Below are 14,191 nucleotides of genomic sequence, written 5' to 3'. Positions count from 1 at the left end.
ATGACTGTCGTTCGAGCAGCCCACCAGGATCGTAACTCAGCCCCAATAATAAATTAGAGGAACAAAATTTCATGAAAGGAAGATACTTTATTAATGAAGAAAAGGAGGGAGAAAGGAGAAAGCTAGATAGCTACTCTGAAAAGAAAGAATCAGGTTAGGGGACTCCAGAAAGATGGAAGCCTGCTGGGCTCTTTGCTCTCTGCTGTTTTTATGGGGTTGGGGGTGAACGACTCTTTCCCCTCCACCCAGTATTTGCCGTAACTGCATTGGCTCGTGGGCACCTCTACCTAATGTCATTTCTTCTGGTGGTCTATGTGTAGCTTCTTTTTGTCTGTTTCCTTGTCCTTGCCCTACCTTTTAATGTCTTATATTGGGGTGGGCAGCTATTTGGCATGGGGGGGGTGCTTATTCATAGCTAGCTTAGAGCTAGTAAGCGGGTGTGTCAATATCTACTGTGCTCTATAATGACCCTGGAGTGAATAATATAGAATAAACCCTATTCTATATTATTCTCTAATATAGAATGACCCTAGGGTGAGTAAGACAGAATAATAATATGTACCCAAGAGTATGTGTTCATGCACAGGTATGAGCACATACTTCCTTAAAGTTAGTAAGGTTCCCTTTTGCTTCTCCTATGTTTTATTGGAGGTGGGGGCAGCTTATTGTTTGTGTACCTGGGTTTTTGTGTCCTGCCTGTCAGCTCCTTTTCTAGTCTCTTTGGTGCAAATCCCAAGGCCATTTGGTGCCTTTATCTAATTTTTTTCTACCCTGTCTTCGACTTGCTTCCCAGGAGAATCTCTCTAGTAAAGTTTACTTTTCAACTCCTTCTAGTTAGGATTAGCTAGCTAGAAGACCCAAGGAGACGCCTAATTTTATTTTCTTTCTCCAGACCCCTGTCCCTACAGACTCACAGGAGTGGCGGCAACATCCTGAATGCTGTTAATAACGGCTGTGGATTCTTGGCTAACTAGAAAAGTAAGAAAATAAAAACATGGGAGAATTTATACCCCTAACTTGTAAAGTAAGATAAGCCATTTATAATTCCTTTCATGTTAGGATTGCTGTGGCCCCTGCAAAATTCTGGCTTGGCCACATCATTGTTTTCTTGACATTTTAACACACTGACCTTCATCTAGAGTTGATCGATTTTATTCACAGAGTTTCTCAATTCCATGATACCTAAGAATGTGCTACTGTATCTTAGAAACTGAATTCTTTCCCACTCTAAATTAGTACTGACATTTCTTCAGGTTTACATGACCTAAACTAATTTATAAAAGGAAAAAAAAACACTCAAATACAGCACTGTAAATGTGTTCATGAAGTTGACACAGCTTTTGTAATTCTCTGGAGAATCTGGCTTACGCTGTGACGCATGGTGTAAAATGGAAACAAAGAATAAGGACAGTGACAAACACACAATTTTAAAAAGCAAAGAAAAGGAATGCCATTAATCACTACTTTCCCATAACTCTCATAGAGCTTTCTGTTCAAAGATCTTATGAATCAGTAGTGTTAGATGTTACTGTTATTGAAGATAATAGAGTTCCAAAGTATTTGCACATTGTGTTATCCTAGTAGTGTATCTGATTTTTTAAACTGTTTATGGTATTTAAGTGTAGTGTTTTAATAGGGTGTTTTACGGCAATGAGTGAACACTTCCATTCTGACTATATTCAATGTCCAGGTAAATTGAGGGGTACAAAATTGTTAAAGTAAAATTTCAAAAAGTTCAGCTAATACCATTCCCTAGCAAAAATTGTCTTCTAAATACATCTGAGTACTCAGTGTTCTTCCAAAATAACAAGGGATCATGGCACAACCTGAATGATATGATACCCCCCAGCATCAACTTGTTGGCCATGCAAATACTGAAAGAAAAAAAGCTTCTAACATTAAAAAAGAAATGACCCAGACACAAGAAACACTGCTTAATCCATGCCTGGCCAATATGAAAGATGAGAAGAGACACATTCAAAGATCAAAACAAGAACCACATTTACTTTCAACCACATGTGATGTTTTTCTCTCTCCTGTTCAAGAATTTCATGAGCTATGAAACCAGGCTTTTTTTATTAGAGAGAATAAAAGAGAATGGGGAGGGGGTTTTGCCTTAAGAAACAAAAAGAAAATTACTATTTACTGTGTGCTTAACACTTTCCTGCTGGCTGGACCACTAGAGGCCCATGCACGACTGTCTCATCAACCTAATGTGACAGTCATGCATGCATTTCTGGTGGTTTGGAGCCGTCCAGCAGTGAGACAAATGAATTACTGCCTCATCATGAATATGTTTAAAGGATTAGTATAAGCCAAGAAGGTAATAGCTTCAATGGCAACTCATTCAGGGAGCGAAGATATCTAAGCGAAACACACAAAGGAACCATTTGAATTAGGCTTTAGACATGAACAGAGGTACCTTCAAGGTTGCAGAGAATAGTAAGCAAATTGGAGGAAGTTGCCAGAAATCATTGTAGGAAGACATAGGATAAGGTTTGGGTCTTAGATAGTAGTCAGAAGAGGCATTTGATACATCTCAGAAAAGGCAAGTAGGCATACAAGAGATAAGTACAGGACTGAACTAGTTTGCCTAGAGCTTGGCAAAGGAAAAAGAGATAGAGCTGGACAGGTGGTGGACAGGATAGCACAGCTGAGGGGCACTGGGTGCAGTACCCAGGAAAGTCTGATACAGTGTGTTTGTCAAGTGATGATACTAGTGGAGGCAATATGTTCACTTTTCAACAATAAAATCCTACCTTGTCATAAGCACGTCCCCAGAAATACGGAAAATGTAGTATGTGGAAAGAACATTAGCACTCAAGTTAGGAAGCTCAGCCCCAGTTCTGTTGCCTAGCTTCCCCTCCTGAGACATTCACCATATCTGCTGACTGATTTCTTCATCAAGCATTTATGCAGTCAGATGACCACAGTCTTTACCCTAAGTTCTAACATGCAGGATTTCATACGATAGTACTTACTTTGCAGAGTTGTAAGCATAAAATCACATAAAGCACATAAAGCATCATAAACCCTGCTGCAACATAAACATCCCTAAACCAGTGCTTTTTATGTAGTATTATTTTCACATTTTGTTGCTTCATACAATGATATGATTCAAATTAACATACAAGTCAACAGACTAGCTATTTGCCCTAGAATTTGAGTTACAAACTTTTTAACATATAAACTTGGAGAGTCTAGCTAGAATAATCTCCTGATAATACATTTCATCATAAAATAAGATCACTTTCACTGGGGGATAATGCTAGCTTAGGCTGTCACCCTTAACACCTGAGCAAAGTCTGTACAAGGAAGGTGCTCAGGAGCAATGCCCTGCATGATGAGCCCTCCTGGACAACAAATCATCTCTCCTGGCCACTGCTCTGAAATGGACAGGCCAGCAGTATACAGAGGCTGCCCATGACACTTGATAGATCCTGTGTTCTAACTGAAAAGCTAACAACCTATAAAACTGCAGTGATGGTAGTAGAAACTGAAGAAAACTGTCCAGTGCCCTGGACACTGTTCATCTGAAGAGCTCCACTGTCCTTCATTAGCTTCCAGAAACAACCCTTCTCGAAGAGCATTATTCCAGTATCGCAGGAACATAAATTTGCCTGCTAGGCCAACTTCTGTCAGCGGTTTACTCACTTTTGGGGAATTCACTTATCCAAACAGCAGGTAGTGTGCCAGATGCCGGGAAGAATGGGAGCAGTGAGTTCCAGCCCTGAGGACAGAGGGTGGGGAAACTTAGGAGGGAGAAGCATGAAGGCGTGGAATGGAGCATCACCACAGCCAAGCTTCTTAGCGGGGCCCAGTGGCTGCCGCACAGCTCCTCACTTAGGCCCTCCATGTGAATTAATACCGTAATAATTGAGTTTGCTTCAAAAGCCCATTTCTATGTCTACTGGACCTTGAAGAAATGCACCTAATACCATCTACACAGCAATTCACTTAAGGTTATGTGGTCTTTCTTCTTCTTCTTTTTTTAATGTGATCTTTTTATGTAAAGAATACTTGGAAGTCAGGACCCGTGTCAATAAACAATGTTTATAGTGGAATCAACCCATCCTTTTCAGTGGTAGCACCAGAAACATGGACCTTCATCAATGTTCTACTTAATTATTATAAAGCTACAGCTGGGAAGCTGCTGGTACCAGGTTCTGAAGACCAGTTGGGGACAGGAAAAGGTGGGAGTTAACATTTACTGAGCATCAATCACTTGCCATGCATTGTCTCATATGTTGTCTCATGTCATCCTCCAAAATCCTGTGACAAACTATGTTGCTCACTCAACAGGTTAAAGAATTTTGTCATAGATGTTATATTAACTTGGATTAATTACAACAGTTATGAGAAGAGAATTTGTATATGTGATTTCAAAGTTCATGTCTTCCCACCAATTGAGACTACTGCAAAATTCAGAATACAGAGTACAGATTAAGCCTTCGGTTGGAGGAAATACTTTTATAAAACAAAGTTACTTGCAGTACTGTCTATTCTTTGCCCATTTTTGTCAAATCTAATTCATGGCACCCAAGAGTGCTGCATCTGCCTGGCAATTGTGACCATCTGGTTGGCTGGTCACCAGTGGCCGCAGGCTTTACAACACTGCAGTGTGAACACAGGGTCAGGAACAAAATGAGGATATCAACATGAAAGGGAAGTATTGCATTTGATTATCTCCTTTTCACAATATTTTGAAACCGTGATCCTACTTCCTTTCACACCCCCCTCTCCAAGCTATTCTTGGCTTTCATTCCATTACATTTAATATACATTCAAACAAAATTCTTAGAGACAAAACAAAGATTACAACTAGAAATTACATTTTATTCTGAGCAAATTTCAAAAGATACAGTGTTAGAATTCTGTTAGGGTAAATGAAATGACAACGAATTTACATGTAAATGATTTCTCATGAATTCAGATTATGAAACTACATTTGTCTTCTAAAATTGAAAGGTAAAAATAGAAACTACAACCAAGGTAGTCTTCCTTTCTCCCTGGCCATCTTGGCGGCTGATTTTAATTGAGGGCTGTCCATATCTAAGGCAGGAAGACAGCCACAAAGAAGATGAAAAAGATCTCTGCAGTCCATCAACTCTAGGCTCCCACTTGTTATGAAAAGTGGGAAGTAGATCTTGAAGATGATCAGATAGGGTAAAGTGAAATTGATCATCCTTCCCAACAACTGCCTAGCTTTGAGGAAATCTGAGAGTATTACGTGCCATGTTGGACAAAACATGTCCACCACTGCAGCGGCAATAATACTGAGCTGGGCACAGCATGTGGAAAATACTACAGAGTAAGCACGCCAGCAATCACTGATCCAGGTGATTCTGGTATGATTAGAAGCATTACAGAACAGACTGGTGAAAAATAAACCATGCAAAATTTTTCAATGATGAAACTTGCCAGAGTTTGATTTAAAAGCAAAGAAAGAAAGTCAAACCAAGGTCAACTTTGTTAGAAAATTTAAGCAGCTTACCTAATTTCTCCCATACAAGACTAACTATAAAAATGAAGATTGTAACGATGATGCTTTATATCATTTACTTTTAATCTAAGTTTCATATTCACATAAAAGTTAATATGCAAAATACACTAATTTTGAAGACATAACTCCTCTAAAAATGCAAGCAATATGGAAAAAATACTCTGATTTTGCTATTATACTTAAAGCATATATATGAGTGCTTTAGCACAAAATTTATAGCATATTTAGCATGACAACTGTTTATCAAAAAAATCTGTGCAATATTATCCAGGTTTATACACAGAGCTTTGTCAGCCCTCTAGAAGCCTTCCACTGTTCCTTTGTCCACTGAATTATTTTTTAAATAAAAAATTGCTTTTCCATACAAAGGTTAGATTATTCCAGATGCAATGTCTGCATTGTTCACGTGATATATTTGCATCCATTTAATACACAGTGACAAAACCACATTTATCCATATACCTAAATAAGTCATAACTGCACACTGAAATTGTAATCACCAAATATTTTTCTATTCTATGCCCTGGACTTGTGCATTCATAAACCTCAGATGATCTAGGTCATTGGGAAATTCTCCCCAATAGAAAAGGCCTGGTTTAGAGAACAGTCATAACTTCTTCATCTCTCCTTCAAAACTGTGATTCATTCTTCAAGATCTGCACATGGAAAGGACTTAACTAAATGTGTCTGAGAATAAATGAATGCATGACTACTACCACCTTAGAAATAGTTTGCCTAGCCCAACAGTTGTAAGTGTGCTCCAACTATAAATAAAACCTATAACAATAGTTTTATGTGCTAATTGCTTATTTACCAAATTCCTAGTCTCAGGGGCCCTAGGCTTCACCTAATTTTACTTAATCTCATTCTTAGTGAAATAATTAAAAACTCATCCCTATTTAAAAATAAGTGGCTAGAAGACACCTAGAACAGCAAAAGCAATTCTGAGCTGCAAGGGCAAGGCAGGGGTCTCACAATCTCCAATCTGAAGTTATACTACAGAGCTACTATGATAAAAACAGCATGGTACTGGCAAAACACACACACCCAGACCTAAGGATCAACAAAATACAACAGAAGATGCAGAAACAACTCCAAGCACACTCATCTACTTCAGCTATAACAAATATATCAAAAAGTTTCACTGCAAGAAAGATAGCCTATTTAATAAAATGATGCTAGGAAAACTGGCTTTCTACAAACTCGAGCCTGAACCTAGACTCTTTTCTCTCACCATACACTAAACTAAAATAGAAATGGACCAAAGATTTAAATACTAAAACAGAAACACTTAATCTGCTGGAAGACAACATAGGCAAAACTCTCAAAGACATAGCTGTAAGCAAAAGCTTTGTGAACAAACCCCCAAGTGCACAGAAAATATTATGAACAATCAATAACTGAGATCATATCAAACTGAAAAGCTTTTGAACAGCAAAAGAAACCACCAACAGAGTGAAGAGACAACCACAGAATGGGAAAAATCTTTTACCAGCTACTCCTCAGACAAATAAATAAGATCTAAACTACATAATGACCCCCCCAATTTAAAGACCCAATCCAAAAACTGACATCTGAAATAAAGAGAACTTCTCAGATGAACAACTATACACAGCAAATAAATATATGAAAAATGTTCAGCATCACTGGTAGTTCACAAAAAGCAAATTAAAACAACATTGAGATTCTATTCCACTCCAGAAAGAATGGCTGCCAAGAAACTAACCAATTATAAATGCTGACATGGTTATGGGGAAAAAGGAACCTTTCTGCACTGGTGGTGGGGATGTAAAGTGGTAAATCACTATGGAAATCTTACGAAGATTCCTCAAAAAACTTAAAGTTTTACCTACAACAATGCAACAGAGAGATGTGTACAGGCAAATAAAGAAAAGGTTGTGTTGGGCTGGGAAAATGTTAGCTTTCCCAGAAAAATGAAGCTGAAGACCCAACAGCACAAGCGCCTACCTGGCAAGCGTGAGGTCATGAATTCAATCCCTGGAACCCCCCACCCCCAAAAGAATAAAGTTGAGAGTGACAAGTGCCAGCAAGACACAACTTGGCAATAACTGTGGTACATAAGACAGATGAGAAGAATGATCAACACAAACTTTCATGAAAAGAAAGTGGATTTTTATCTTTATTTTTTGACATGAAGCAATGATAATAGAAAACACTGAATTTTCTCCCTTTAGGTGTTTCTGGTTGTATTTGGGAGACTTTTGATCCCATCAGTTAAAAAACTTCAAAACTAATTTTGGGGCTGGCGTTTTCAATAGTTAATCTCACCCTTTTTATGTTAGTTCTGATCCATTTTCAAGAATGCCATTTGGAATCTTGTCTCTAAATTTAAAACTGAGAGCCTGTGAGTGCACTGTATTAGGGTCTATTTTGGAGTATGTCAGCCAAACCAAAGTAACATAAACTTGAAGTGTGGCTGCCAACCATCTCTAGCAAGTAAATAAAGCACACGGCATTCAGTGTGTCTACTCAAAAGGAGTAATTACTGTTTTCAATATACTTTTTATCTCATGCATCAAAAGCGAATACATGACAAACCTTAAAAGAAGCTGACTTGGACTTTCACCCCTTCTGAGATATGTGCTCTTGGGCAGATTGTTTAATCTCTTGTGTGCCTCTCCGTACATGGAAGTAATAACAGTACTTACTTCTAGGAATGTTATGAAGGCAAAATGAATTATTTAAAAATTATTTAAAGAGTACCTGGTACTCATTAAATGCAATGAATATTTTTTTAGTGACTGGTTATATATAAGTCACATTGTCAAGGGAAGGTAGTATTTAGTAAAAGATCTTGGTTTTCACTAATATATTCAGTAGATTATACACCTAAAGATTTATGCTCCCATACACCTAAAGATTTATGCCCCCATAAACCAAGGATGTCAAGAATAATATGAGTGCATTTAAATCAATATAGAATGCTATAAAATGAATGAGCTCACTCTTTAAAATTCCATAGTAAATTTCAGATGTATCCCAAACTTCAAAGACCTTGAAAAAAAGTTTATCTTCAGTTGCCAAAATATACACGCACACTTGTTTTCTCATCATTTCCATTCCTATATGTCTCTGTTAAAGTTATTATTCCTCAACAACTGAACTCCATTAAACATAATCACAGCTCCGGTTCTCCTATGGGGATACTATCAAAAGGAGCCAAAGACCAAAAAACATATATTACCGCCACTGTCTCTAAATCTGGCACTCTTGTTCTCTTTCTATGATACGTATTTTCTATCTATTTCATTAACTAACATCAAAAGGATAATTTAGTAACACAGAAATATTTGTACTTAATTGTGGGAAGTACTGGCCAAAGGGTGCTCACTGTTACTCCCTGAAAAGCAATGAACAGTATAGAGGAGAAAAAGGCAAAACAGCCAAATGTGGGCCGTGCGTTGTGGAAACTCGTGACACTGACAGGCAACTTCTTCACTGAATGAAGGACAGGAACTGCCTGGCAGCAAAGACAGGTCTCTCTGAGAGCACTGTGGTAGGCAGATACGTATCACTGCCTCAAGTAACTCCAACCTCCTTGCGTAATCCCCTTAAAGCAGGTAATTTATTTCTGACAAACAGATTTGGTAAAGATGACGGAAGCCACTTCTGTGATCAGGTTACAAAACTCCACAACTTCTGTCTTGCCAGCTGATCTTATAGGATGTCTTGTGACTTTCACGCTTTGATGGAGCATGTGGCCATGGTCAAGAGGTGCCAGCAAGGAACTGAGAGTAGCTTACAGCCAGAAAAAAACTGATACCCTTTGTTCAAATTCTCATGAAAAACTGAATCTTGCCTGTGATAGCCTGTGAGGTATCAAATAAAAGGACTCGCTTAAGCAGCATGCAAATTCTCACCAACATCAACCAAATAAGAAGCATGTATTAAGCTGCTAAGGTATGAGGTGTTTTGTTATACAGCAACAGACAACTGATACAAGGTCCATCATCTAATGACGAAAACCAGACATAGAAATTTACAGTGAATGTCACTCACTCTGATTCTTCAGAACTAAATGACTCTGACTACATCTTCTAGCTCCTCTACAGCTCTTAATTTCCACTGATCAGTTTGGAAACTAAAATGGGACACTCCTGTTCTCCCAAAATTGTATTGCCTGAATATGCTTCAATACTTACATAATCATCAATAATCATGACTTTCAATTACTTTTAAATAATGTTCTACCAAGCTGAAGTTACTAAGTTTTTCTAGGTTATGCTTTCAATGCAACAAATCTTTGTATTTTTGAAAAAAACATTTTTTTAAAATTTTATTTAAGGAGAAAATAACAGAAGAAGGGTACAAGTTATGCCGAGTTAAAAAAAAATAAACAGTAGGAAATCACTAGTTAATAAACTACATATTGTCATCTTAGAAATAGTTGTTCAAGTTACAAAATTAAAGCATACAAAGTGGACAATCAAACAATGAAACGGCAAACAGTTTTGTTCAATGACCCAACAAAAACTCAGTAATATCTTATATTATTATCTATCTTATATGCTTAAACATACATGCAGTTATATCCTTTAGAGCACTTTTCCTCTCTTTTTTACAATGACAATTACACATTTTGGGTTTTATTACTCCCACAGTTCTTATTACTTTTTTTTTGAAGAGAATAAAACGAAATGTGACATAAGGAAACAGTCAGTCAAATTAAAAGGATGGACACAATACATAATGTAAAAACAAAATGCAAGGTGATTAACAATGGTTACCATAATGCCTCTTGCTATCTTAAAAAGAACTGCCTATATTATCAGTTATAATAAAATTGAACAAAACAGTAAAGAACAAACCAATAAAACCAAAACATTGGAGACATTACAGGATTTCAAAAGAAGATAATAGTCAAATCAGAATGGGAATCATAGTGTATCTTATTGTCTTCACAGTTGTTGCCTATACTCCCAAACTTGGTACTATTAAGCAAAACAGAATAGAGTAAAATCAGTCAAAACAAGATGGTGAGAGCAATACAGGGTTTCAAATCAAGTTAATAGGAAATCAAAAAAGTTACTATAATATATCCTGCTATTCTATATTTATTTTTTCCCTTAAATAAAAAGATAAAAATAAAAAAAATAATCAAAAAAGGAGATTGAGATAAAAGAGGACATAACAACAAAACAGCACAGATCAGAATATAGCCATTTAAGCAAAACAGTGCTTCACCACAAGATATCCCAACATAAAAGTAGTTACCATAGTGTCTCTTTCCTTGAAATCTTTGAGTATAACTTTGTATACTGTAGCATCAAACATATCAAGACAATGTAAAACCATTCAAGAGAATGACAGTATTACAGGGTATTTAGAATCAACTAACAGAAAATGAACAATGGATTCTGTATAATCTCCTTAACTATAAAAGTTTTTGTTTATATTATCACATATAATAAAATCCAATAAGATACAACCTATTAAGACTGATAGAGACAGAAGAACAAAAGCTGGATGGGACTTCAAAACAATATGATATTAAATCAGCACTAGCTATTATGATGCCTTGTTTTCTCCAAAATAGCTTCATACCATCCAACCTTCTCTGCCTTATTTCTGTTGAGCTCCTTTTCTGTCATTAGTTGTCAGTTTGTCTTGTTCATTTCGCTTTCTGCTCCATTCATTGTGGCCTCTCTGCCACTTTTCTGGAATCTTGATATTTTTGTCTTTTAGAATGTCCTGCAGTATTCTCTGTAGAGTTGAATTGGTGGTTGCAAATTCCCCTAGTTCCTCTTTATCCTGGAATCACCTTGTTTCTCCATAAATTTCTAGGGACAGTTGTGCAAGATATATCAATCTTGGCTGGAGGTTATTGTTCTTCAAAGCTTGAATTATTTCTCCCCATGCTCTTTGTGACTTGATGGTTTGTGCTGAGAAGTCTGCTGCAATTCTGATGGGTGTTCCCTTGTAAGTGATCTGTTTCCTGTCTCTGACAGCTTTTAATATTCTGTTCTTATATTGGATTTCTGGAATTTTCATTATTATATCCTTGGGTGTAGTTCTGTTTGGGTTGTAGGTGGCTGGGGTCCTGTATGCCTCATAGATCTGAGTATCTTTACTTTTTCCCATATTAGGGAAGTTCTCCTTGATTATTTCTGTGAATAGCCTTTGCAGTTCATTTGTTTGTATCCCTGCTTCTTCCTTTACATTCTTAATTCTTAAGTTATGATCCTCTTATCATCTTCTAGCCTTTTTATTGTTACTGCTTGTTTCCTTGTTATTTTTAAAAAGTTTTTCATTTCATGCTCCCACATTACAAATCTGTCCTCCAATTCAGATAATCTACCCTTAGTTTCTTTCAAGTTCTTATGCCAGCTTTCAATAGAGCTTTTAGTTTCCTGGTAATCTCTTTGAACCTGCTTTATGTATTCTATGTTTTTTCTATTTTCTCCATCAAACAATTCTCCCCTTTTTTTGTTCTTTCATTCCACCATCTGTGTTTTCTTGGGAGGTGCTTAGCATTTCTTTAACTATTCTACTTATATCTTGCTTTACTTGGTTAAATACTTCACTTTTGAACTCGTCTATGAGGTCCTGGAGATATCGCTTTATGTCTATTGGTTCCATGCCTGATACTGCATGTTTTCTGTCCTCATTCTCCTTTGCACTTACCTTTCCTGGATCAGTGTTCTCAGGGTTGGGGACTGAGGACCCTTTCTTGTTGCTCCCTCTTTCTATACTTTTTGTTCCTTCCATACAAGCATATATAGGAGGCCCAGTTTTTTTCTTTGTTGGTTACAGTTTGTTTGAATCCGCAGGCTAGGTGTTCCCGCCCACTGCAGTGTACTAGGGAGACACAGACTGGGGCAGCCTATGCTGGGTCCTCCCCTCCAGGTCATTCAACCTGCTAAAGGCTTCACTGCATTAGGGTGCACTGCCACGTGCAGGGACCTGGTTTGGGCTAGCCTACTGGGTCTTAGTCCATGGCATCACCCACCTGAGAAGGGATTATGTGACTGAAGTCACTGCAGCATCCTGTTCCAGCTAGTCTGCCAAGTCCCAGAATGTCCTCTGTTGGAGCCTCCTTATCTTTGGAAGAGTCCCCATTCCTCTCGCTCACTGCAGGTCGATGCAGGGCTCTCCACAGCTCTGCTCTCAATTTGGTTCACCAATTCCCGCTCTCTGAGCTTTCGCGTCTCCATCTCTGCAGTGCTGATTCAGATGCTGTAGCAGCAGCAGGAAATTCAAGCCACAGTTTCCAGAGGTGTGGGTTCCAGCTTTGGCACTGAGACTTTAGCTGTTCCAGTCACAGCACCAAGACTGCATTTCCAGTTGGTTTCTCTCAGCTTAGTTCATTCCTGCATTGGCAGGGTATATCTTCCCCTGCTTAGGATTCCCCACACCACACCATTCCTGGAATCTCAGCTCTCTATGTCAGAGAACCTCTGTAGCTGCTGTTATCTATCCACCATGTTCTCCCGAAAGTTGAGATGAACATTTTATAATAGACATGTAACTTTTTTTTTCCTATATGATCTGGGCCCCTTTTGGCATTCTCTTTGTTAAATCCTCCCTACCTACCACCTTTAGGATCCTCTTTAATGCAAAATCTTGAACCCAGGTAATTCTGAATTGAGAGATAATGAGCACTAGAAATCACTCACAAATGGGGCATATTTAATTCACTACCATCTTTGAGAAATAAATAACTAGTGAGCATTCCTTAACGTTTCTTTTATTGAGGAAATATATGGAAGGCACTTAAATACTAGGATTGTACCTCTGTGTTTAGTTTTGTATTCTTCAGAGGAGTCAACAGCTCAATTTCTATACAATATCTGAGAAAATTATATGTAGGACCCAAAAAGGCACTACACTGAAAATCTCTTCTAAATTAATTGGACTAACTCAGGTCAGTTGTGTTGCAATAAAATAAAGCACCAATTGTGTCCACGTTCTAGTTGGACTGTGGCAACCTTGGTTTTAGTTATGAGTGGTGATGGCAAGAGGGGGCAAGACAGGTGCTGCTGTCATTCCACTTCTTGGGGACTGGATTGGTGCTTTCTTACTTATTGTTATTTTAAACTCTGTGCTGATTTTCTTAACCTGAGTATTTCCACAAATAAACCCAATTTTTAATTAATTCATGTTCTAAAATAGTTATGTTTTCACCAACTTTTGTAAATAAATTTTATTTGGAACCTATTTATTTGGAATACACATACATATTAACTGGATTTGACACAACAGCAGTTATGATGTTGTGACAGAGTGTGTATGATAAAAATTCCTGAAATGCTCAATATTTGGACTTTACAGAAATGGTTTTCTAACTTGTTCTTAAAATATAATAAACATTCTAAGAAATGCAGTGTTTATCCAGCCAGTGCTTTACAATCTAGTAGAGCTGCTAGAAAAAGAACAAACTAAGGCTTCTAGTTATCTCCAAAGCAGAACTATTAAACTTGAAGAATTGTCATTTTCTTGAGATAATCTGCTCATTTAAGCTCTATTTTGTGTTCTATAAATGTCAGGGAAAGTTATGAATATTCTGATGACAGGAAACAAAAAATGACAAATGGGAGCAGGTGATACTTATAACCACATGTCAGTAAGTTTTATGACAAAATTTCATATTAAGTAATATAAGGGACCCTTGTAATGAGATAGCAATATAAGACTCATTTGGGATCAAAAGAATTTACTATGGACAAG

General features: G+C 37.4%; 1 protein-coding gene and 1 pseudogene across 1 annotated transcript in view; one reads left to right on the top strand and one right to left on the bottom strand.

The window, feature by feature from the left end:
- The window catches only part of Ccbe1 (collagen and calcium binding EGF domains 1), a 260,835-nt gene that overhangs the window by 94,394 nt on the left and 152,250 nt on the right, over positions 1-14,191 (bottom strand). The gene's annotated exons all lie outside the window — the stretch shown is intronic.
- Positions 1,651-5,389, top strand: LOC111758057 (large ribosomal subunit protein eL30-like; annotated as a pseudogene).

This window comes from Cavia porcellus, unplaced genomic scaffold (assembly GCF_034190915.1).
Source record: "Cavia porcellus strain 051 isolate PalLab524CR breed Dunkin Hartley unplaced genomic scaffold, mCavPor4.1 scaffold_20, whole genome shotgun sequence".
Classification (NCBI taxonomy): Eukaryota; Metazoa; Chordata; class Mammalia; order Rodentia; family Caviidae; genus Cavia; species Cavia porcellus.
The sequence above is the reverse complement of the archived record's forward strand: the minus strand, read 5'-3'. Positions and strand labels throughout refer to the sequence as shown.